This window comes from Prinia subflava, chromosome 2 (genome assembly GCF_021018805.1).
Source record: "Prinia subflava isolate CZ2003 ecotype Zambia chromosome 2, Cam_Psub_1.2, whole genome shotgun sequence".
NCBI classification, from domain to species: Eukaryota; Metazoa; Chordata; class Aves; order Passeriformes; family Cisticolidae; genus Prinia; species Prinia subflava.
This window is the reverse complement of record NC_086248.1, coordinates 40,574,725-40,601,891: the sequence shown is the minus strand read 5'-3', so window position 1 is coordinate 40,601,891 and position 27,167 is coordinate 40,574,725.

Sequence of the window (27,167 nt, the reverse complement as noted above, 5' to 3'; positions counted from 1 at the left end):
GGTTTCAATAGGGAGCGCGTCTAGCAGAACCTTTCTGCCTCATGCAGGTCATGTGGCCCCTGTGACTTTACTTAAGGGTTGTTGGCTTGCCTGAAAAACATTTCTTTTTGTGGAAAAAAATCCAAACAATAGTGAAGTCTGATCCCTGATCAAACAGTAAAGCAGGAGCATTGCTCTCCCAGAAGTGTTCTTCAACTATTCAAAGATTATCCAAATCCAAATAAGAAATAAATATGAAAAGGAACATACACAGGAAGCAGAGAACCAGCAAAAAACCCCACGACTTTTAAAATACAGTGATTTTGCTCCATAAGCCAAAAACATGAAGTAAAAATAGAAGTATTACATTAATTTTTCATCATTTGCTATTCAAATAACATCTCCATTTGGCATACCTTTAGACGCCAGGCTTACACTTCACAGAGTGTTAATATTACAGCTGGAAGAACATGAAGCTGCAAGAAATATTTGTAACAAAACAGATTTTCACCGAGGTAGATATGTTTTCAAATTCACACAACAGTGACAAAACTGGAATAAACTTTTGACATTTTGAAGACTGCCAATCCATTTCTATCATAGGATAATTTTGGAATTTTATGTTGAAGACTGGCATAAAGGAAATATCAAGAGATATTACAAGACGTGTCTTCAAAGAACAATATTTTACTACATAGAAAGGAAGAAATCACCACACTTAACCACATCTCCTTTCAAGAAGTCCTTTGTTCTGTTGTGAGTCACTGACAGAGAATACAGACTATGAATGGCAATAAGCAAAGTAGTATAAAATAATAAATAAACTTTCATTGTAAAAGTTTATTTTAACCAGGTCTCCTTGGCTGGTGAATACAGTATTTATGGTACTAAGGCAATCAAAATCTTGATGTTACTGCTCTGGGAGTGCATGGGATGAAGGACTATTAATGGTACCAGCACCTCTGTTAGACATTAAATACAGAAAGGTAGTGGGTCATGTATTCTGATTATGCAAGTAGTGCCTGAGCACCTTGCAGAGGTGTATCAGGTGCTGCACCACAAGGGAGGTGGGATTCAGCCGTCTGGCTGCTCCCTGCAGGCAGGTGTGCAGAGGTTTGTGAGAACTGGCCAGAGTTGTGGGGTGTTCTCTTCCCTCAAAAGCTCGTTCTCAGAAGATTCATTGCTGATGAGACTTCATCCCTTTATGCATGGTGGGAATGTCTGTGGAGAGGGATGCTGCTCTCCCATCCTATGCTGGGGGTTACAGCCCCTTCGGCTCCTGCTGTTCCCTCTTTGCCCATGAAACTGTGCCTGCCTTATTGTCATGCAAAATAATTCAGCAGAAATAAAAGTAAAATACTTCAACCAGATGAAATTTAAATAGTATAAAATTGTGATTTGTGAAGCAAAACTGCTGAACGAGTAAAAGAAAAAGGAGCATGAAACATTTCGTATCAGTTTTCCCATTTCAAAAGGCTTGCCTGTAGAATGACCCATCCAGCATTCTTCAGGCTTTAATTAATTAAAAGCAGGGAGAAAGTTAGGATTTTGGCACAGGATAAATATTCCAGACTTGAACAGAAGATGTTGCTTTAATGACCTGGACACCATCCAGGAAGTACGCAAAGGCTAGCAGACACTTCTGACAGCTAATATATCTGATAAAAAAGAGCATTCTGGCCAATTAAAGAACTGGAGTAGGAATAATGGTTTGTCACCAAGTGTGTAACTGAGGCCAATTGGTCCAGATTAACCAATGGGTTATCCTTTGTAAGTGAATTTAAAGGTCACGATGAGCTGTCTGGGTAGGTAAAAGATAAAAATGTTAAATTAATATGGTGGCAAAAAATTTTCAAATGTGAGACATGGAGATAAAAATTAGATTTGCAAATCATGCAAAATCACCTGGAGTGGACTAAGCAAATTGCTCTTATGGCAGAAGGTCATTAAGAAAAAAGTGTGAATAAAAGTATGAATTTCTATCTACTGTAGAAAGCAGAAGCTTTCTTTAAGTATTCATAGGCAAATGTACTCCTGAAGGACTTTCTTATAAACTACCATCTGGGTGCATACACCTCTCTATTCCTGGGGGAAGCGAGGGGTGGCTGTTTTAGGGCAATCCAGTTTCCACCTTCTGCAATAAAACAATCGGTTATAGCATTGATAGCTGACCTATGCAATACGATTTGACCATGAAGAGATTATCTCTAATCTTGCTGTAAATGTTATCACTTCCATGTTGCAGAATGTCCCAGGACATTCCCACTGAAGAGGATTCTCTTTAAAATCTTCCATTGCACACAGAGGCAAAGCTTGACACTGACTCTGGAAAAGATGGTCAGGGACTTCAGAATCCCTACAAGACCCACAGGTAAGATGCCCTGCCCTTGTGCCTACAGGGCATGAGGGATGAAGAAGCAGCCTCACAGCTCTGGGTGTTGTCTGCCAGCACTAGGGGCTCCCATCAAAGCACCCTGCCAGGTGGCTGCTGCTCACCAGCCACTCCTCAAGTGCACCTCTGTCCCACCCCTCTCCAAAAAGTCCTGTAGTGCTATGAACATTAAAAAGACTCTGTCCAACAAATACTTCTGATTTCATGTGCATCTCAGCCAGCAACTGTATTCAAATGACTCTGCTGCTACTTGAGAGATAAGATTCCCAAAATAAGGCAATAAATATCCACAGTAGCTGTTGCTTATTTTTACGAGCACCTGCAACACGAGGGCCCCACATCATCACTGCAGTGCATAAAAATGTAGATGCTTATAAGAGGCCAAGTCTAGGCAGCCCTGCACAGAGGCGTTTTGGTGCTCATTTCCTCATAGCTGTCCTTCTTCCCACCTAGAGGGGTAACCCTTGTCCCCAGCCAGGAGGACGCAGCTTGCTGCTTTTTCTAAGTCCCTTTTCCAAGCAGATGAATAGCCTGGGAAGGACCCTGCCTGCCAGCCTGCTGGAGCTGAGCTGGCAGAGAAGGGCAGGTGGGCACTTTCCTTGTTGTCCAAGTGTGCAGGTGAGGAGAAGGGGAGCCTTGATACCCCCAAGTGCAGAAGCAAAGAGCAGAGCCAAGGAGGCTGCATTTTGCAGTCCCTTTCCTCCTGGCACAGTGCAAAGATTTGGTTTTTAGCCTTTTTCTTCCAGCCCCAGGTCTGCCTGTGTGCAATCTGCTACTCTGGCCAGATTTGGGTGCCTTTGAAGGCACAGGCAACAGCAACAGCTCTGACAAAGTTCAAGCACTGCTAAACAACACAGATCTCCATTCCTACATATAACATTGAGACCATCATCCAGGCTGTGAGATTTCGGGACTTCAGATACGGATTACTACAAGTATATAACCAGTGATCATAAACAGTATTTATTTTTCTTTATGTGAGTACCTAAAACAACCAAACCACACATAAAGCAGCTATTTATTTCTCTGAGGAGCATTTAAAACACCTGTTCTTTCATGGATTACCTGTGTGAGTGGATGAACTTAAACCACTAAAGAGCTGATTCTGAGCCAAATTTTCAATGGATATTAAAAAAGATGAACACATACCTAGGAAAGTGAGCATTGCCACACAAGGCAAATGCATGCAAATGAAGATATCCAAGTACAATGGCCATAAAGCGTTGATGAAAGGTATTTTATTGACACTGAAGTAACCTTGTTGAATTGCAAATTTGGGCTTCATTTCCTTTTCTGTAACCAGTGCAAAAGCAAAGAAAGGATCTGATTTCCTGGAAGCAGGTTTGTCTTATCTGTTAATATATAGCCCCACCTTTTGTATTGGGCCAATATATTTATATGCCCTTGGTTGGCATAATTTGGGACAAAAAGAAGGAGATATCTTGATTTTTCAGAGAGAAGCAGCTATTTTGAGGACAGAATCTAGGAAAATATTTTGTCAATTCTTTAAAGAAAATGTTAAAACAAATCATATCTAGTCACAGCATTAGCAAATTGCCCTTCCAGTAGAGGGAATTAGAGTACCAGAACTTTTAGCACATGGTTTCCTATAGGTAGTTTAGCTTATAGGGTTCTGTAGAAGGAGAGACAGCCAAGTTAGCTTGTGTGTGATGTTCCTTATGATGGAAAGTTCAGAAATACTAAGTAGTGCATGAGCTTAATTACAAATTTGAAAGTGAGTGAGCTTAGAAACAAGAGAGCATGTGACAGCATTGGCTTGGAAAATCCTGATGGCTGCTTTGGCTCAGGCTGCAGCAGCATCCGCCTGAGTCTGCCTCTGCCTGGTGGTGTCTGTGTGCCTGGGATGGAACTAGCAAGTTCTCCTGATGCCTCTGGTGAGGCTGGTTCCAAGGCTGTGCTCATGTGCTGCCATTTCATGGATTGCTACACCACACTTAGCTGCACTAAGGTCCCATTGATTCTCCAGTCATGCACGCTCTCCAGTCCCCTACTCACTTTTGAAGACTCACTTAGGGAGCTTCTGAAACTTCTACCTCAAGTCTCTTTGCTGACACCATGAAAAAGTGGGAGAATGGACAAAAGCACCTATGTAACAACAAACATATGCAATAAACTTATGCAATATTTTAAATTTCAATGGAACTGCTTTTCTGCTTAGAGATGGCATTGTTCACTCAAGTGCTAGTACCTAATTTTTAACACACAGAGTTGGAAAAAATCTCATTCTGAAATCACAGTACATCTTTCATGAGATGCAAAATATGGGGAAATGAAGATCAGTCAAACCTTCTCTCCTCTAAGTAACAACGTAAATTATGAAAAACCCCTCACACAAACAATAAGCAGAGTCTTCTTAACCCAGCTGGCTTTCCTAGCTTGCGCCTTGTTTTCTTGCCTTTTCTTAGCTGTCACTACATCTCACCCCCTGTAAGCAGCTCAGTCTCATTAAAAGCAATGTGGTGAAACTAGCCACATCATTATATTCACTTAGACGGGCTCTTGTAGCCAGCACTTACTGTTCATAATAGCTGCCACTTAGGGTTTGTGAACCCCCCATTGGCACCTTCCTCGTGGTTTGTTGGTTGCTTTTTTTTTTTTTTTGCTTTTTTTTCCGTGTCTTACTTTGAAATTTACATGTCTTCAGAACAAATAAAATTCACAACAACAAACTAATTAATGGATTCCAGTTTTGACAGCTACAAGAAGACAGATGAGAAAGTAACATGCTTCTGGCAGCGTGTTATCAATTGGGAGGCACCAGTGCATCGCCTCTATGTGGTACAGTGAGCTGGAACCGACACTGACAGATGACACAGCCCTTGACAGTGAAGCCTGTATGAGCTGACAGCTCCACTTGCACTCAGGCAGGTCCATGCTCGGCACTGGAACTGAACCAGCTTGATGTGCAGAATATGCTTGCTTTTATCTTCCCCCAGCTGTACAGGGGGCAGGCTGAACAACACTGTCAGGTAGAGCCCAGGACCTACCTTAGAAAGTTAAAACTGTGACAAGTGCCGAGGACACTTTCTTTTACCAGTAAAAATAAATTATACCAGTTGATAACTATCATTATCTTCCAGCCAGTGCCTTGCTCTCCTTTTTGGAAGCAGGGTGGCTTCCTGGTCAGGACTACAGGAGCTTGGTTTTCTATGGACTGGTGGGTGTCCCTGGCTGGATTCTCAGGTGCCTACTGAGAGATTTGCTCTGAGCAAGCCTCTGTCACAGCTGAGCACTCTGAGCCTCCCTCTGTCACATGGACTCTCCCTGCTGAAGAAGGGCTGAACACACACTCCTGCCTTTCTTTCAGGTGAGTCTCCCTTCCTTGGGCAGCTGCCTTCCTTCACAGAACCGCAGGAGCTTGTGTTTTGGGCCTAGTGACCTTCTGTCAAATTTTGTCAGAACTAGCCAAAGGTTGAGGTTCTGATGGTGCTGGGGTGTGGAGAGAGGGTGCGGATGCACATGCAATTACAAAATGTGACAATATTAACCTCATTTCCTTTGAAAACAAGGGTAATACAGCAGGGGTAGATTTTCTTCACACTGTACATTCAAGACATATATCTACAATCTTCAGATTAGATTGAGTCTGACTGTAGAGGCCCTGCCAGCCTTATCTAATTCTTCCCTAATGGGACAGGGATGCTAGAGGCAGACTCATATGCTCCATGCTGTGGTGAATTACAACCCTACATCAGGTAGCCCTTCAGAGATTACTGTGATAGATTTTTGTTCCAGTCCTCCTCTCTTAGTGTATGTAGATGAGCTTAGGAAGAGACTGTATGCTTTTAAGGGAACAGAATACTGAAATCAGTATTGTCTAATGTATTTAAGAGTATATTGTGTTAATGAAGAAACAGTCTGGTCAAATTAGTTTGAATCAGCCTAGACCTTCAAGATGCTTCCTCTTCTTCATCTCATTGCTGTAATTTTTTTCTGATGACATTACAGAGGAAGTCAGAGCCCTATTAACAGAAAAATCCAAGTTTTATGGCTCCAGCGAGGGGATTTATTGCAGCCAACACATCTCCCTCCCTTGCTTCTTACAGCTCCATGTGGCCCTTCTGCCTGCTTCCCTCCTGTTCATTACAGTCTCCTTTGGCCCTCGAGAGCAGCTGCCAGTGCTCCCTTGGCCTCACGCCGGGGTGACACGAGCAATAACGCCGGCAGAAGCCAGAGTGGCACTGGGCATACTTGTCCGCATTCAGCAGCTGTCAGCAGCAGCTATTTGAAAGATAGATGGGGGTTTATATGGCTTTGTTTGTGCACATGTGCCTCAGAATACAGCGCTGAGCTAGAAGGAACATAATTCCACTGGCTTCACTGGGACTATTCGTACCCTTAATATTATGCTCATGTTTTAGGGACTTTGCTGAATCGGGACCTGAGTTTGTGAAATTTGTGTTGTGTGCACGTTTGCCTGTGACATGCTGTCATTTCAGCTACTCTAGAGCTTGATAGTACTATGGAACAGGAGGTACATTTCACACAGTCTGTTTTCAACTGATTTAAAGTGTAAGAAGAGAAAAAGTTCATTAAAAATTGCTCTATAAAAAGACAACTGGGCAATTTTTTTCAAGTGCTTTTCTCTGTGAAGCTTTATGAGGACACAATTAAAATGCGAGTTGATTTTTCCAGATATTTATGCTTTTGCTTAGTGCTACACATCTAGGTGATGTGTGAAAATAGATTTGGTGGAAGTCTTCAGGAAAAACTGTTAGCTCAGCCAAAGCAATGTGTTGGGGGGCAGCACTGCAGGTGCTGGCAGTTCAAGTCAGGCTGGCCATGTAGAGCTGAAAGGTTTTGTTGGACATCACAGTAGCAATGCTTTAACTATGCTTGAGCAGACAGTTATTGCCAAGTTCTTGATTTCAAGATCTAACATCTACCTAAAAATTTACCTCTTAGAAAGAAATTCAAGCATTTCTTTTCAGCCAAACCAGTTTAGAATGGACAGAATATAGAAAACCAGTGATTTTCACCCTAAAATTTTTTCATGGGCAAAACCATGGTCTTTCCTGGATCCAGGTATGAGAACATGCATGTTGCAGCGGATAATTTTTTAAAAGAAAAAATTTATAGAAAAGATGATCTAAAGAAATGTGGTTCTTTTTTTCTGTATTTCTTACCAACGAAAACTAATTTTACGTAAGCAAATAAAAAAGTCACCAGTGTGCTTAAGTTTTAGGTATTAGAAGAACCTCTCAAACCACTCTGGGGATAAAAATATCTTATTCATACTGCTCCTGATTTAACAGTGTTACTACTGAGTGCCCTGGGTGGTCAACTGCAAAGGTCAATAGAAAAAGCCATTTAGAAACCAGGCCCTCACTTCAGTCCCTCTAATATGAAATTGAGCAGTGAATTGACTACCTTCCATAAGGTACCTTGCAGAAAGAATCTAGGGTATTTGACTAATCAGAACCAAAGGCATTGTCCTTCAGGAGTTTTTCTTCTCTGAGGATTTTTGAGTCTCTATCAGTTGTGAGAATCACATCCTTACACACTTACAAAACAAAGCAGGATCACTGAACAGGTAATTTGTGAACTCTGCCCATCTAAGTTAGGAGCTGAATCCAAATTCAGACTAGATCCAGATGAAATATTTATGAGTATGCACAGATAGATATTTACAGAGAGAGACATGGATATAGACAAATTCAGATTATCTGTTTTTCTCCTGCATGATCAGACTGGATTGCTCACTTAGATATATTTTAAATGGCTTGCATTTATATTCATGGTGTTGCACATATCTGTGTTCTTGCTGTTTTAGATAGATTTTAAAACATCATGCTGAAATTTTGTGGAGCCTGATAAAGTTGGACAGCAAACTTTCCTAAACAGAATAAAATTGTACTATTTAACATCATACAAGGCTATCCAAGATACTCTAAGCCCTTTAATTACAACATACAGCATGCAAATCTTTTTATTTTACATTTTTTGAGCAATTTCTCTTCAAAAACCTCCATCATTTTTTACCTGCAGCTCAGGAATACATGCAATATTTCTTTACAGCCTTGTTTATCAAGATCATCTCAAGCAGGGGAAATGATGGTAAGACAATTTTCCTGTGGTTTATGCAGGGAAACTCAGTGACCTCATGAAGACTTTTGTAATTTATACTACTAGAGCATGACTCCTATGGTGTATCCACATTATGGAGATCAACAAAACATACTTAAATTTTCAGCTGACTATGCACCATGGTACCATCAGCATGAAACCCAGTGCATTTTGCATTACGACAAAAGCCCTGAATTTTGTCTAGTGACATTTTTATTCCATTGACCCCTGCATTTAGATAGGTAAATGTAGTAGTCTCTGGCTTGTTCCTTGCTTCTAGTTCAGAGCCATTCATGGAAGAGAAATCCACCAATGGCTGTTAAAAAACAAACACTCTCTCTGGTTCAGAAAGCCTCTGAGATGACAATTTGTGGTTGCTAGGAGAGTATTTTTGGGAAATATCACTATGTGTTTTCCATATTCTCCTATTTTTCTGTAGCCATCTGCCCTCCAATCTGCTGAAAAAATTGTCTTGGGCTAGATGGCCCTTATATTCATTAGACTCAAAGAAGCTAGAAGTAGACCAGCTAAAATTCTAAAAGTTGTTCTGTAAGTAGGAATGTTTGCTGATTCTCAGAGTGCTTTAGATTCTGATAATGACATTCTGCACGTCTCTAACAATCAGGTTGGTCAAGCATAATTTACCTTTAGTGAATCCATTCCGTGCACAGATTTTCTGCTGTAACTCTGGAAGACAGAGGTGGGGAGCTGAAAGTGGTGACAGCAGCAAAGGGGAAAGAGTTTTATTCCTTTGAGAGCTAAGGATAAAAAAAAACCTAAATACTAAATAAGAAACTAGAACTTTTTGTTTGGTTGGTTTTTTTAAGTATATATAATGGATGGTGGCTTTTTAGATGGAGTGAGGAAGAGATTCTCCAGTGGATGTGTTAACAGGGCTGAGATTCAGGACATACAGCTTCAGTTTCTGCTCTGTCCCAGCAACTTCTCTCATTTCTATAGGAGTCAAACTGTACTACTAAAGGAATTAAGAGCAAAGAAGGGCACTATGGGCCCTAGTTATGCACTCTTTAAATTGTCCTCTCACTGTTGGCTTCGCTTGGGGTCACTGCAGACAAATCATTCACAGATAAGGCACTTCCTGGTTGGATTCACCATCAGGTCTGCTCCTGAGAGGCAGCATGGAAGATTTTGGACTCAGTTTTGTAAAAACATTGCTCTAGTCAGCTCTAGCACCAGTTTCATATTAATCTGTAGTTCAAACTGAAGAATTACATGGAGGAAGTCATAACTATATCTAAGATCTGCAGAGATGCTACTTGGCCCTGAAGACACGCAGGTGGATGGTCTGGAAAGAGGTGAGAAGTATCTCCTTCTACTTTTCTCCCTGAGAAACCTGAGTCAGCAGCTGTCTTTAATAAGATTTGTTAAGCAGCTGGATTAACACCTGGAAACTCTAAGCACTACTGTAAGCTCAGTAAAGAATAAAAATGAGGCTAGCTTTTTGATAAAGTAGTTCTGCTAGGAAGGAACAAGACTTTCCATTATACTTCCTGAATGTGATGCTTTTAAAGGATGGCTCATCAGAAATGTATACAGCAATCCTGTTTCAAGAGATTCTCAAGAATTCCTTTAATTAGCCATCCATGTTTACTGTACTTATCCATCATAATATGTGCAGTGTTATATTTGCTATCTGTAATCTCTTTGTTGGTTTTGATTCTTTTGAAATGCATTTTTCCCCTCCCATGAAAAATACCAAAAGAGCTTTCATTCAAGAAAATATGCTTGGCATCTGAAAGTTTGGAATATGTGGGAGTTACATCCTTTTTGTACCGTTTCTTTTAGTACAGTGGGAGTTTAACTCCTTGCTGTCTCCAGCAAAATTAAGTCAAGCTTTGTAGTGTAGATGCTCAGTGCAGGGGGAAGGTTTCCAGGGAAAGCCCAGCAGCTGCTGCTTTCCAGAAAAGAGGGCAGATGAGAGGGAAAGGGAAGAAGCTCTATTTGTGCTTACAGTGCTGTGTCCCAGAAGGGCAGTGCCACTTTTACCACTGCAAAACAGCTGTACAGCAGCTATAATTTTGGTGCTGGATAGGGAGGGTTCCCTGGAAGCACTTGGCTTTCTGAGGTTGGATGGCTTTGCAGGCTTAACAGGCTGCATTTTCAGTTGTTATAGATCTAAAGGACAAGGAATAATATCTCTATGTGAAGGTTTTTGCACGTCCCCTCTTTTATTTCCCAGTACTTCTCTGACTCTAGGGTCAGGTTAAAGGCTGCAGAAGCTGATGTGAAAGTATTGGGTATTTGGACTAGAATGAAAATAAACAATATTGTGATTTTGTTACCTTCTTAATTTTGGTTGGTCTGGATGCCACAGGGGCTCCTCCACTCCCTGCCATCTGTAGCTGTTCTGCTTTGACAACCTTGTGTACTGGCTATGGTCTGTGCCACTATGGAAAGTTTGCACATTAAATACATTTCTCCCCCCTCAGTAGCCACCAGCTCCCTCTCTTCACTACATTTGTTCACCTGAGACTACATGGCACAGGCATAAGAACAGTACAAATGCAGGAAATGCAGATTCTGCAGCACTAGAAAACTGGCTTAGCATCCCACCAAGGCCTGGACTGCACAGAAGCAAGGAAGCTATAATGCTCTCTAGCAGGGCCTCTGAGAACACTTGCCCTGTGGCAAAGGCACAGCCATGGGGCTGATTTACTCTTTCTGCACTGGGGAATTGCCAGAGATCATTACAGGAGGGACATAAAAGAAGGCAGGATCTGGCTCACTGACAAAGAGATTTCAGGCCAAATGACTCACCTCTGGAGGAGTCAAGACAGTTTTTCAGAGGACATGACTTACAAGGAAATTCAGTAGCTGGGATTTATTTATTGTTCAGGGCCTGTTGAGCTTTTTTTAGTTCTTAATCAGTAAATCTGCATACACAAAGAACACAGACTTCAGAGTCATGAGGTTTGAGGACAGACTTCATAAATGGCCACTTGCTGTGACTTATCCACAAAGGAAAAGAAAGCAGGTTTTTAAAAAGCATCTTATTGTTGCCCACATCATAAGACCCTGGTGCTTGTTTATGCAAGGACAGCAAGTTGAGCATTTACCTGTGGTTATAAACACATCATTTGTGAAAGCATCCATCCTGAAAGACAGAAGTTGGCTTCTCACGAGAACTGTCTCTTTTTTTCCCCTCAGGTCTCATTGAAGCTTTGCCAAAGAGTTCAAGTAGAGAACGGTCTCACAAAACTGAGTCACCTAATGTACTTTAGTGTATTCCTAACTCTGACAGGTTCTAAATATACTGCCAAAGAAGGGCCAGGCTGCTCAGAAAAAGACCATGCTGATAAAAGTACGAACATCCAGTACAAACAGCCAGACACAGACTAAGGTGTAATACAATGGGGCAACTGGAGCATAACTCTAAAGTTGCATTACCTTGAAATTCTTCACATGCTGTGCAATACTTTATACCTTAAGTCATTCTAGCATTTACTGCAGTGTGAACTATGTATGCCACATTAAACTCCTAATTTACCCTGGATATCACTGAAAACTAATTTTGTTAATTATGTTTGTTTGCCTGTCTGAAACTGGGAATATTATGTTCTAATGAAAAGTTTACTTTTGCCATATAACTGGTTCTTCTCAAGAACAACCTCACCAGTAAATTAAAAGGATAGGAAATGGCTTAAAAATAATCTGGTATTTATTTCCATTTCAGAAGTCAAATACAAATTTTGGTAGGCATTTTATTATATAACATTTCCATATTCAGAACAATCTCTTTCCCTTGGCATAGAAAATTATTTTATACCTGTTCATGATAAATTTTAGGGTCTCCTTCAATAAAATATGACTTGAAATGATCTTGGAATTAAACTCAAAAACCAGCAGTTCCAGACAGACAGTTTTGGGTACTTTGCAAGTCTATTTTTAATTAGCCAATTTTTCTACAGATCATAGAACTGCAAACAAAACACATTTACAGAAAGCTTTCTATGTTTAGAGTTTTAAATTTACCAGATAAAACCTTGCCAGAGCAGTGAATTAAAAAAAAAAAAAAAAAAGTGATATTTTTCTGTTACATGAATGTTAATTGAGGTTTTCTTGTCACAATGAAGGGTTATACAGAAAGTGATCTGAAGAAACTTCTTGAAATACACATACCAGTGCTTATAGATGGCACTTCCACTACTAATACTGGCCTGATTTACTAATTTTGCTAGGCTTGCTCAATATTACTGTGTTTCTCTGTTGTAAAAGCAAACAAGTCAGACATAGTGTATGAAGTCTCCTGATTAGAAAGAAAAACATATGTAAGAAATTTTAAAAATATTTGACTAATAAACTCCAGCTTCATTTTACAATTACAAGGAACTGCAATGCCTTGATGAGATAAATCATGTTGCTAATCTAAGCACAACAAGATGAGCTGGAAAAATAAAATACAATCTCTTTCTGTAAATAGTCTTTGTACTGGGACCATACCTTGTACTCCACTACTAGGTAGAAATGGGACCAGCAGTGGAGGTTGACTGGGGAGATGTGAGGAAGGCTCCACGGTGCCAAGAAGCTGAGGAATATGTAAATAGTCCTTTGCATGCTATTTTCCTGCCAGCAGCAGTGTGCAGCATTAGGCAGGCACCTATTCTGCCTCTGTCTAAAATCAACTCCACTAGGAGCACTAGGGTGCTCCAGTTTTGTTACAGCTAGAATTTTCAGCATTTATGGATTTGCAGACATGAGGAAGGGTTACGATACTTTTTTTGGAGTGGCAGACATGAGTTTTAGTGGTATTTTGTTTGCATTAAACCTCCAGCAGCTATTCCATAGGTGTGGAAATTGCTCATAGCCCTGTGCAGATGACTTAGATTCCGCAGAATATTTCAAATAACACAAAGTGCCTATATTTAGGTAGCTAAACTGAGACTTAGGTGTCCACATGGAGATCTTTACACATGAACAAGATATCTCATCTTACTTTGTAACCTGTGGAGTTCTATACTTTACAGTCAACAGAGACTTGACTTTGTTCTCTGTGGTCCTCTGACAGTATTGACAAGGTCTCAACATAGTCAGACGAGAGCTTACATACCTGCTTCCTATACACCTATATTTGGAGCTGAATCCCACTCTAAATTCTGGTGGTTTTTTTTTTTTTCTAATTGAAATGGGACATTTTTACTGCTGTTTAAATTGTAGTGATGTCTAAAATATCTGCAGTTTGAGACTGAATAAGTCATTAATTAACTCAGCTTTGAAGTCTAGCTTGGTGGTAACAGAAGCAGAATATTTACCTGTGCCACACTGGCAGGATAGTGACAGCGTGAACAATTTACTACAGAAGACAACAGAGAGGAAACTGTGAGTTAAATATGAGCATACAGGTTCTCTTCCTGCTGACGTGTTCAGTGGACTGTTCTGGAAAGCAGCATTGCTTTTAACTGGGTGTTTACTCTTCTTCATTGCAAGAGAGCAAGCTCCTCTCAGTCTAAAAGAACATGGGACTACCAGAAGGTGTAGAAAATATTCTTCACACTTGGTCATCTGTAAATGGCTCCAGCCAATTCTGTTTGTTCCTCAGCTCTATCAACACCAAAATGGAATAGAAATTTAGGCAAAACCCCCCATATATCTGTCAAAAGTGAATTATTAAGGGATTTCTTAATTTCCTTCTGATGTTGCACCTGAAAAGTCAAAAAGGAAGATGAGAAATAGTCTACTTAAACTAGATACTGACTACAGATTAAAGAAACAGAAGGAGGAAATAATAAATAACTGAACTAGACTGAACTTGAATGGTCTTGGCTGGATGAAGAAGAAATGCCCATGGAGAAATTTGGAAAGCTCAAAGATGGTGTTCAATTTATCTAAGTAACTTTGTTCACTTGGATTCAGCTTGCAAAGCTTGTTGCTTAAATAGAATATAGAGTCCCAAATTTGGATGTTTTAATGGTCAATTACCCTAGGGTGAATAAAAATGAGGCAGATTTTGTTCATCCTATTGCAAATACCTCAGTATAAAAAGTTGAGTTCTAAATATTTGCCTCCCTGACTCAGGACAATTATTAGACATTATATCTTAGGTAGTATGTTTTATGGCTTGCAAATAACAGTCATGTGTTCTAATGTATTGAATTTTACTGGCCTGACTTTCACATATTTTAAGAGCTCTCTACCTCTCCTTGGCAGCAGAAGAAATTTATCTTGCCAGAGGAATATAAAGGGCCTGTAAATGAAAATCGGGGCTCAGTTATTCTATTTCTGAATATCAAGGTCTCAGGTATTAGGCTGTTTTAGATTACTGTTACCTACCTGACCATAATGTGAAAGTGAAATCATGCAATGAAGAATGTGCTAGAATGAGTAAAATATTTCCCCCTTCTGTAGTTCTATTTTGTTTCCTTACAGTTAAGAGAAGCATAAAATGTGCAATTGAATCCCGTTTGCTTGATATTAAGATAATAATTTCATGCACATACCCATACAAACAATGCTGCAATGAAAACTGAATACATTCCTGCAGCCTATGAAAACCTGTAGTAAATGGCCTTACTCTAAATTAACTAATAAAACTTTCCTAATTATGCAAGCTAAAAGGGTAAAGGAGAATGATAGCAGGAAATTCCTTTTGCCTCATGCTATGGGTTTGGAAATACAGTGACATCATTCCTACTGCCAGGCACTAGAGGAGATCCTAATGGGATATAATTGTTGCTTGCTCATTTGATTGAACTCCAAAACTATATCAAATAACACTTAATTATACACTAGAATACCGATACAGAAGAGAACTCAGAACTGAGCACTCAGTGCAAGCAGAAGCATTTAATAATTACAAAACTCCTGTAGAAGAAAAGAGATAACTTGCTGCTAATTAGTCTGGAATTTCATGCTCACAATATCCTCAGTAAATCTAGTGAAAATTAGTTGGGAGCCTGAACATACAGTTTTACTATAGCTCCATCTGGTACGTGCCCTCTAATTACCCAGCACGTTGGCTGGCTGTTTGAGGGACACATTTGATATCTGGCCAAGTTTAAAGGTCTGCTGGAGGTAAAACAATGCCCACCCTTTTACAAGGGGATCATTGTTGCTCAACAATAAAGCTCTCTGGCTTATTTGAATGTCAACAATTCAGAAAAGTTGATGTTTGGAGCCATCAAATAAAATGTTTTTGTGAAACAGTTTATTATTTCAGTGGTAATTATTTGAATCATTCATGGTAAAGGATGTTTGCTAATGAGAGCTTGGCTGCTGTAAATTCCAGGGAGACTGAATGCTCTTTGTGCTGACAAAAAGGCCCAAATCGCTGGAGAGCGACTGACTGGACAAATCATTCATCTATGCAAATGCCAGCTGAAATGGTCAGATGCATTTATTACCCTGCTCATTATAGTAAACAAGGCAGAAATCGTGACTGGCAGTTATCAACTTGCCCTGAAGTGTGATTTGTTCTCCTACCACTATTTAAATGAGAGGAAGAAAGGCACGCCACCAGGGACTTTGTCGGTTTATAAAAGAGTAAATGTCACATAGCCCAGTGCTTAAAGACTTTTGATTGACAAATGTTTTATTTGACATATCAAACGATAATGGTTTTCATATCAAATAGTCCGTATTTGTTAGCAGAAATTTAACCCCTGGAAGAGTGAGAACTGATTTTTCAGAATGCTCTAAATCCAGATGGGAAGTTAGACATAGAAAGAAACTCTCCAGCTGAGTGGACTGGAAAAGAGTAGTGTGGAAAGATATTTTTAATGCAGGCTTCAAATGAACTGTTGTCTCAGTTGCTTCAAGAAAGCATCTCACATTGGCAAGGCTAATAGCATGTAACAGAAGGAAATAAAAGAGTGATTTACTGTTGTTTTTTTTTTCCTTAAAGGAAATACAAGAGCCATTTGGGAGTTCTAAACAGGACCTGCCTCATCCTTAAACTATGTTCCTAGAACATTTATGGTTGTAATAGGACAGGACATAGCCTGATTTGGTTGAGAAATGTATGAGTTTGTCAACCAGAATTTTTATTGGGGAAAAAAAAGAAAAAAAAGGAAAGAAAAAAAAAAGAAAGAAATGAAAAGCAGAAGAACATAGATCAGAATTCTTATATGTATCACAAATATGTAATCGCTGCTACATTTTATTTTAACAAGCTTGCACAGGTGATCTGTCATTTTTGAATATGAACCTGTTTTTATGCAGGTGATTCTAAGACCCTGTAAAATATTTACAAAATCCTAAGTCCCCTGGTATTAAATAAGAAAGAAATGACACACGATGCTTCATATCATTTGCAGATCATGTCTTTTCAAGTTTGTTAGCTGGTGCAAGAACCAGATGGAAAAGCATTTATGCTCTATCCAAATGTGGACATACACTGTTTGAGAACGACCTCTTTCAGCTTTATAGAAGTGGGAGGAAAAATTCTGAGCCAGATTCTTTAAACACTTTTTCATCCAGAAGAGTAAACTGGATCTCAGGAATGAGATCCTGAAACTGAAGAAAAATCAGAGATCATCAGGTATTGTAAGAGGAGAATAAAGCCCTTTGATTGTGACTCTTGGGGGAAGAGGGGATACTGCCTGTATCTTCTAACAAATGCATATTGTTGAACTGAGATTCTGCAACCCAGGTAGCCTGAAAGAGAAATGCTAAGTGGAAAAGAAGCAAGAAAAAGGGTATCAGAAAGATGCTTTGGATTATCTAGGAAATATAATGCAATTTTAATAATGATACGAATATGAAAAATACTACCTATTAGCAAGAATGATAGAGGGGGGAAATTAAAAACAAACAGTGCCTATATAATGCTTTACAGCTCTTGTGACTCAAACATTAAGTGGTTCATTCTCTCATTAGCTCTGTGAAGTAACATCATTAATCCTCCTTTGTGATGGGGGAGCATCTGCATCCATAGATAAGTGATAGATATTTAAGGTCACTCAGCTGGCTGCAGCCAACCTGGGTGTTATTACCTAGAGCATTTGATTTCCACGTGTGTGCATAGCTATTACTGTAAGCAGGGGTATGTACAGAGACATTTCCTACGTGCTGAAAATTAGCTTGCACTGTATCAACATTTAAAGGTTCCTGCTTTTTTAATGTCATAAAAAACACTTGTCATCATGGTTATCACTACTGTCATTAGAAACACAGAATTTTTCATTTCAGCATGAAATACCGATTCTTATTCCCAGTATCCAATGTGTATGGAGGTAGGTTGGCCTGGTGCTTGAGAGTAATACCCTTGGCTAGTCAGGCTGTGCTGCCTTGCTTAAGGAAGGAAAAATCATCCACAGATATCCTGAAACCACAAGGACATCTGTTGAGATATACCTTGCAAATAGAGGACTACAAGGATCCTCACTCATCACAGTCCAACAGTAGTGTTTGATTTTGAGACACTGTGCAAGGATAACTGTCAGAAGATCATCATTACAATCCTTTTTTTTTTTTTTTTTCTAGCATAGCTTCTATCATTAGGGCTAAGTGCCCTCTCTCTGATCATAATACAGTCCGGATACACATATTAAAAAATTAAAAGTAATTTGTTACCAGCATCTGCTTTGTAGGCATTTTGACACTATGTTCCTGTTTTGGGATACATCCACCTCTGATTCAAGGGAGTCCCTGCTCCTCCCCCCTCCTATGCTTTCATGTTCCCCTTTGATCATCCTCATTTTCCTGATTTCTGACTCGGTCTCTCAGAAGCCGGTGTGTTTAAATGCTCCCATTGGCGCCCATTCCAGCTGCCATCCATCTCCTTCAGACCTGCCACGACATCCCAGAGTCGTTGCTCCTGCGCCTCTTGAGGGTGCTGTCACAAGGGGCTGATTTAACACAGTGGAAGAGGCAGACAAATGGTTTGCAGCAGACACAGGAGAGGCCAAGGGAGCCTTGTAAAAGCTATAAACAGCCTCCTTGGTTTGAGGATTTTGCAGCTGAAGAAGGCAAGGTGCTAATGAGGCAGGGAGGCGCACCTGATCTTTGATGACATCGCTGGACTCCACCTTCTCCACTGGAGAAGTTGTTAAAGGAGCTGATTAAAATAGTTCAGGAAGGTTTCAGGATTAATTTTCAGGAATGTGAAATAATCAACATTTTCTCAAGCAGTTAGTAGGTTCAGTCAATAACAATGGCACCTTCAGAACTGTGTGCCCAGAATAAATGACCATAAGGAAACCAGAGACAGGACAACACTCAGTCTAAAGGGTCCTAATAATAGAATAGGGAAAAATTTCATGAACAATACTAAATATCTTTCATTAATGAGTACTGGAAGCTAACAGCAGGCAGCAAAAAACCCCAACCCTATTTAATTTTGTTGGTTATTCCAATTAACTTGATATCCCCAGTGTGGAGGTGAGTGGGCTGCTTGCACATAAGCAGTTTTCTGTGTGTGCCAAACCCATGCAGGAGCTGCAGATGTCATTGCAGCTTCATGCTTGGACTGGTCCCTAGCTGTGTCCTCCAAACAGTAAGGAAAGCTTTTGATGCAGGAATAGAGAAATCAACAGATTAAAAAAAACCCCAAACTAAACACCACTCTTGTTGTGAAACTGCTCTATTTAAAAACTAAGAATAAAATCACTCTGCCCTGAAAAACATATTCCATTGTTCTTAGCAACTGCACAGTTACCTTGTTTTTGGATAAGCTAATTAATTTCATTACCTGTAACTCACTGACAAATCTCATGATATGCTTCAGGAAAAACCTCCAGGAAGAACTGACCTACCTAAGATCTTCCTTATGCTGCTTTATAATGGGTTAATTCCAGTCACTTCAAAGTGTAAAAATCAGTAGAGAAGCAGGCCAATCCTTTTATATATACTTGTAGTCAAAACCTGTTGAATGGTCATAATTAGGGGAAGTCATGGGCACATGTGCCTAATGACCTAAAACTGAAGGGACAATGGAACAACTAAAACAAACTGTGAAGATATTTCTACATTAAAAAAAAAAAAAGTTCCCTACACAGTCTGAGCTGTGTCCTATACAGAGATATTATTATCAGCCTTTTCATTATTCAGAATTCTTTCAATAATTCCATCTAAATTAACATAACCATCGATTTCCATGAGAGCATGAATTCATGCTAATTGTACATTAATTCCCAGGATGAATAATTGAGGTATCAGATGCACCAGCTCAAAAAGCTAAATCTTGTTTAGTGCTTAAGTACCAAGTTATAAGCCTTACGTTGATCAAGAAAACTGTACCTAGGTCTTCATTAACACACCAGGAACCAACTCACAGCTGATAAAATGAGAGACCATGCAGGTTTAACAGTGTATGACTCTGCTGTGTTTGACTCAGCCTGAACATACCTGTGGTCTTAAGTTTCTCAGTGCTGGTAATTTTATAGCTAGGAACCATCACCTCCCATTATGCTATAAAAGACCTCTCCAAAGCAATCAGGACGTGTGGATGTAGAAAAGGAATTATTTTAAAATGATGCCTAGTTTTGCTTGTTTGGGATTGACTAGCATTTACTCCCACTTTCCTGTATTTCTTCCTGGCCATCCTGAATGGAGAACTTACATATAGATGTTCTGTCCATATTAGTATACGATTCCTCTGTACACTAATATGATAGATACCATGTGCTTGATATTGCCTCCCATTAACCCTCTCTTTATAAATATTACCTAGACCATGAACCTACTTTATCAATTAGGGAAACCAGATAAATTCTTGCAAGAAATATGACAATTTCAAAAGTTAAAAGGTTGCAAAATAGAAGGAGATAGCTAAATTTACTTGTAAATAACAGCTTGCTTGTTTCTAACCAGCTGTAAGATGGAAATAGAGCATCCAGCCCACTGAGGTAGAAAATTCCAGTATAATTATTAGCCAAGAATGGAAAAACCCCAGATCCACCCATGACTTTTATATTCTGGTCATTTGAATGCCAACATGCATACCTCAGAAGTGACTTAATCCAGTTGTTTCTATTGCTGTAGCAAGTTCATTACTAAGCAGAGAATGCTGGGGTCAGACATTTGGCTGTACTATTTTGTATTTGTATCATATCCACACTTAAGGGACTTTCACAAATTGAGATCAGAAGTGTTTCCTGAGTGCGTTGTCTACACATATGGAATGCACAAGCACACATATACAGCATATGTTTTAGCTGTTGGTATAGCAGGGAAAAAAAGGTGGATACAAGCTTCTAGTTAGAAGCTGAAGCTCATTAAGTCTTTCCTGAAATTGGCTGCTAAAAGCTTATGTATTTAGGGAAGTGTCAGTTTCTTTACTTACACATTATCTGCTCAAAACAAAAAGGACAAAGGGACTTCTTGCCAGCTTTACAGACCTGCCCTTGCATGATGAGCCCTCTTTCTCAATCCATTTTCCTAGTTTGCGCTACAGTCTGGAAAAATGCTTGCATGACAACCTCAGATGGACAACCGGAAACCATTTATCCTCAACTCGGAGAGGAGGATAATTTCTGCTGGCAAATTGACCTTATCTGTTCGAGAAGATAGCTTCCTTTTTTGTGCCCTTGCTTGCTGAAGAGGACTCATTAGGTTAACCAAGAGGTCATTAGGTCATTAACTGCCCAAGTTGTGGTAGGTTTCCCATGACTTTTTAAAGCTTGCCTATGTTTAGACCTTCCAGACTTTCCTTCACTAAAATTCAGGAACAATTTTGTTTTAAAAGAAGGTGACAAAATAGGGTGCTGAATTCTAATACATATTCTGAACTGTTCCATCATAAAATAAGCTTTTTAAAGCACTTCATCTTTTTCCTCTTCTCCTTTTTTTTTTTAAATAAAACACAGCAAGCACTATAACTATTTTACAGATACCTTTTCTTATGTTGTCTTTTGATCCATCAATTTTGCCTTTCATACATGTGACATCCCTAGCAATGGAGAAAGATACTATATAAGCATATGGTTCTACTGTTGGCATATATACATGGCTGAAAGCAGCTTTTCTGCATCTGTGGATGCACATGCTCTTTCTGAAGGAAAACTCGGGCCCATCTGATCTATCATATCAGAAGCCTAAGACATCAGTTGCAAAGAAACACCTCCAGCTTCTGCACTCAGTGCTGCTGATAACAATGCTGACATTGATCCAATTTGAACAGCAATAGGAACCGCACGGTACTTTTCAACACTTTCCAGGTTTGTAAGCCCTTGATGGAATCCTCTCACTGTTTAGCATCTGTAACTCTTCAGCTCTGCTGAGTTCTGATTTGACTGATCATACCATTGTGAAATGTGGCAGCAGTGGATGAGCCACAGATCATTCTGTAGCCATGGAACACAGCTGACCTATAAAAATATCTCCGGTCATATGAAAGTATTAAAATAGTTATGTGATGCTTGAAGAGAGGATGACAATGTCTTTTTGTGAGGCTAAATGACATATCTCAATTGAGATCAATATGACTCAGATGTGCAAACACTGAAGTACTGCACTGCAGCTGTATCTATTCCTCGGTTTTTGGTGCTAAAATATGCAGTGTGGACATTACACACATCTGTCTCTAAACCACCCATCCTCTGCTCCTTGCTGCCAGACAGTTCATACAGTCATTACGCATTAAAATATTAAATCACTGATAAATTTCTAAAGAAAAATTAATGGCATGATAAATGATACTTGAGCCAATTAACAATTACTATCAATCGATATTTTAAGTCTGATAAAACCCTAATTGTCCTTCTAATTGTTAGAACTTTCTTTTCATCATGAAATTACAATGAGACATTGTTTAAAGGTACCTTACAGCTCTCTTGTTATAAGGATGGAATCAATTGTCGCTGTTCCTCGAGTGCACCTGCCTGTGATACCTCTCTGCACTCCTAGCAGGCTGCAAGGAAAGCCTAGACTCGAAACAGCCAGCAGTGCACCAGGACCACTTAGTTTTAGAAATCTGACATTCAGAAGGTTAAAGCAGCAGGTCTGGTTTGAGGAAAGTAGGTGCTTTGCTAGAATTGCCTCTGGGAAAATTTTTTATGGCGTAGACACCTAGAGCATTTACTTGTCTGCTGGACTAGAAAAATGGTGGTAGCCCAAGGGCTAAGGGAATTTCCTACTTACTCTTTCAATTGTTATTCAGATTTCAATGTTACTGTATATCTTCCTAAAATGTTATATAGGTTTTACAGTCCTGCTCTTAAATTTCAATTGAATGCAGTAACAAGCTGTGCAGTGTCAACACAAAAGCTTAATAAGATTGTATCTATCTCTGTCTCTTTAGATCCCTATATGAAGCCTATTGCTGGTTAAAATTAGCATATTATCCTACCTGGATCCTACTGTTGCTGACAAAGGATTCTGGTCTAAAACTTGTCTGAAGATTCTTGCACAACAACGTCCTTGTATACAGTAGATTTTGCTATCTCATATTCCCTAATCCTCATTAAAAATCTCATAAAGACTTCAGTCAGCACATCCTTTTCAGGCTTTAGGATTACTGCTCATATTTCTGTAGAAAGACAAAAAGGAAAGAAGAAATATGTTTAATCATGGTCATACTGTATTTTGATAAATCAGGATTTTCTCACTCTTTATGCCTTTTTCTTAAAGGTTGATTACATATCATGTGGAGTATTTACACATTAAGGGCAGTGCTTAGCAATTCAAATGCTGAATCTGTTACTGTCATATAATTTATAAATATATAAAATCATGTATACTAGTGACTTTACAGGAGACAGAATAAGACATCACCCTTGCTCAATGAATTTATAGCCTAAATTCTATGTGATCTACCAAGAACTAGTAACAAACAGCAGAGACACAGATGAAACACAGCAGTTGTTTAATAGCATATAAAATTTAAGCACATACTTGTACTGTGGCACATTCTTATCTTTTATCTTTTGATAAAATACACGAAAATAAAGATAAAACGCACTAAGTATGGTCAACTACATAATACAGCATTTTCATAAAATATAGCAGAGAAAGAGAGAATGCTACACAAAATATTGTTACATGGGAAAAAAACCCACAGGGGATAAAACATTTCCTTTCGAAAAAAGAGTTCCAGCTAACATAACAGCCGAAGAATTGCTAAGCCTGGCTCATGGAAACACCTACAAACTTACTCAGTCTCATTGACTTAGTATATTTTCTCTTCCATTTCAAAGAATATATGTAATTTCACATATCAAAAAGCAGTAATGATGGTCCAAAAGGCAGTGAGATGTTTTCCATGCTGGGTTAATATCCTGGGATGCAGAGGAAGCCAGAAAGAACAACTCACACCAGTGGCAATGGTGTTACGCATACGCGCTCAGTGCTGCTTTGCAGTTAGCACTTGGCTAAGCTTGTTGTATTAAAAATAACTCACTGATTAAAATGATTTCATTCTTTTTAGGGTTCAGTTTAACACTTTAACATACAAAGCTTTGCAAAGTGATAGCAAAATTCAGATCAGTTTCCTGCTGAGAGCAGGACTTGGTGACTTAAATGTCAGCTAGTTTCCTGCATGAATTGTTTACTTGCAAAATGTTTTCTCAAACAATATGTTAGAAATAGCAACACAGGCCTCCTCTGTTTGCAAACTTAACTAAAATGTTACCCTGTTTCCAGCAGGAGCTGTTTTCTAAGTCTTTACACAAGGCTCAGGTAAAGCCTCACTGCTTCATCAGCAGGTTTCTTTGTTCTCACTATAAATCCCTCTGCTACATATGCTTTTCCAACAACTGCTTTGCCTGGAAAAGTGGATCTGGGCATCTTTTGTGAGAGCAGAATATAAATGAGCCTTTGACCTCCAATGACTAATAGCTGGTGTGTGGGATCTTTACCTCCTCCTGTGGAAAGTTTCCCTCGGGACATTTTAATCGGTCATCACAATGGTGCCTTGGGATGAGTTAAAGTACCCGACTGTGGACTCAAGGCCTAGTCACCCGTCTTGGGAGCCAAAAGTAATTGAAATGTCACCAGTCATATCACTCCCTTATGTGCCTTTGGTATAGACACAGATATAACTTAGTTGCATTTAACCATGCCACTTACATGGCCTTCCCATGCTCTATACCTATATATACCTATATATATTTTTGAAATAACAATATTCCTACTGACTTCAGTTAAGATTTCCCCTCATGAGTGAGACATACCACTGCTTATAATAATGAGAAAAACCTGAAGGAGAAGCAGGATGCTGTTAAGACATGAATTTGGTGATTACAAAGTTTGATTAACACACAAAAGCCAAGTCTCACTCTTATGTTACAAAACAGAAGGTTTTCTGTACTGCTCTACCAGTGTATTTCCATTCAACACAGTGGACTATTTCTGGGACATATTCTATGCCTAGTTTTACTGCTGATGTGGATATAGAAATATGTATAAATTTTTCATGTTCCATAGCTCACTGGAAGTTATCTGTCAGCTCTAGATGTGGATAACTTGAATAAAAACAGATCATCAATGGATTTTTGCAAAGGCTGTGGAATGACAATTTGACAGTAATTTGGAGCACATCTTGAATGCACATAGCATGACTTCAAGACAGCAGCCTAGACAAAAAGGACAATATCACCCAATGTCCTCTATCCCTTTCAATAAATACTAGTCTCTTTGCAGGTTTAAAATTCTATACGCCATTGGGCAGCCTCTGAGAATAATGATGGAGTTGGTTTTGTAATTTCTTTGGCTTGTTAAGGATGTGTTCACACATAGCACATCCTATTTTCTGTCTGAAAGCTTGAGGATGGTCTATGTGAAGAGAGATGTAGCTCCAAACAGTGACAACTTCCATGCCCCTTAGGCACCTATCATAGGAGTGAAGGCGATCACCTGGAGGTATCCATGTCTCCCTGTGATTTACAGAATAAGCCCAGCAGACTAGACCAAACACAGAACTTTGACAAGGCTAAATTTAAGAGCAATCTGTTCCAGGCTCTGTGAGCTGGCAGATGAGTGGATTGAGAGAAAAACTTTTCATATCCATCACCTTTTGCACTGATACAGATTTCAACCTCCATACAGTATTAAAATAAAAAAAAAGGATAGGAATGATTTGGCCAAACACAGAATTCTGTACAGATGTTTCTTGCTTGCTTTCTCTTTATAGCCAACAATAGACAGGGATAGAAACTTTTGTGTTCTATTCCTAGGTGATAGATTGAATGCTCTTATAGAAGGGGTTAGACAATTTGTTAAATTAGCCAGTTAAATGCCTTCCAAGTATCCCCTATCTCTTCATTTAATTTCAAAAGGGAGGATAGTGTGAGAGGTACAAAACCTAAAATGAAAACAATAACATAAATAAAATAAACCACAAAAATTCATTTTCATGACTAACCTATTTTCTGACTCACCAAACTTATTCATAGTCTTGTTTCCAGTTGTATTTTGGACTAAAAATTCAAACTTTGAGTTGGACACTTCCTGGCAAGGTGGTTATTGAAAACACTTTTATAAATACTCTTGTAGCTTGCATCTGACTGTAGGAAACACTTTTATAAATACTCTTGTAGCTTGCATCTGACTGTAGGATTGAGGTGAGGCTAAATGATGCCAAAAGGCACTCTACATTGCTGTCACTGAAACCTGAAGAGTCTAGCTTCCTCTTCCATGGAAGCAGTGCCTTAAAATTTGGGGCTTAAATTGTTATTTTAAAATAGTACAGTGGTGTCTGAGGCACATAAAATAAGTGTGTATCTATGTGCATTTCTGTATGTGTGCACAGAGGTGCATGCAGATGTACAAATCACCTACAAGCTGGCCATCCTGGCATGTCTCTTGTGGAAATCAGGGTTGTGTGGTGGCTTGTCTGCCACTGCAGTTAGCAACCAAGATGTATTTTATACTAAACTTACAGGTTTCTATATTTGAAATTTATTATAAATGCATAGAATTTATATTAAAGAATTATAAAAAACATACCTTACATAGCAATTATAAAAAACATACCTTACATAGCAATTATTTGCATATTTTCTGGAGTTTTAGAATTATATTTGACCTCCTAGTACAAGTCAGCAACTCTATTTTCTACTGTAACTGAACAATCCCGGGTACCATCTAACATGGAGCCTTGCTGGAGACTTGAGGAGACCATATGGAGCACAGCAATTTTGGTGATCATTGCAGAAGCTCTGACTGGAATGGGTGGTGGGGAGAGAGAGCACCTGTGCTTGGACACCTGTACCAAATTAAATTATATGACACTTCCTTTGCAATACGCCTGGTAGCAACCCAAGAGGCACCACACTGTGCTGGAGAAAGTACTCATTAAGATCAGTTAAAAACAGGGCTGACCTTGTGACATGCTAGGAACTCAAACATGACACTGAAAGCATAACCCAACTGGCCTGGGGCTCGGGCAAGACACACTGCCTGGTAAGAAGGTCTGTGAGAAACCAAGCTGGGGCTCATCATGAGCGTGTGAGTTCATGGCACCCACCTCACCACGGCCTTCATGTCTGCAGAGGCAACAAGACACAAAACACAGTTGGCCTGAGTCACAAACCGCGACACCGCAATAATTCGACACCCTGGAGGGAAGGGATGCCCTCCAGAGGGACCCTGACACACTTGAGAGGTGGGCTGGTGTGAATCTCATGAAGTTCAACAAAGCCAAGTGTGAGGTCCTGCACCTGGATTGTGGCAATCCCAGACACACCTGCATGCTGGGGGGAGAAGTGACTGAGAGCCACACTGTGGAGAAAGATTTAGGTATGAAGGCTGATGAAAAACTCAGCATGAGCTGGCAGTGTGCACTCATGGTCCAGAAAACCAACAGAGTCCTGGGTGC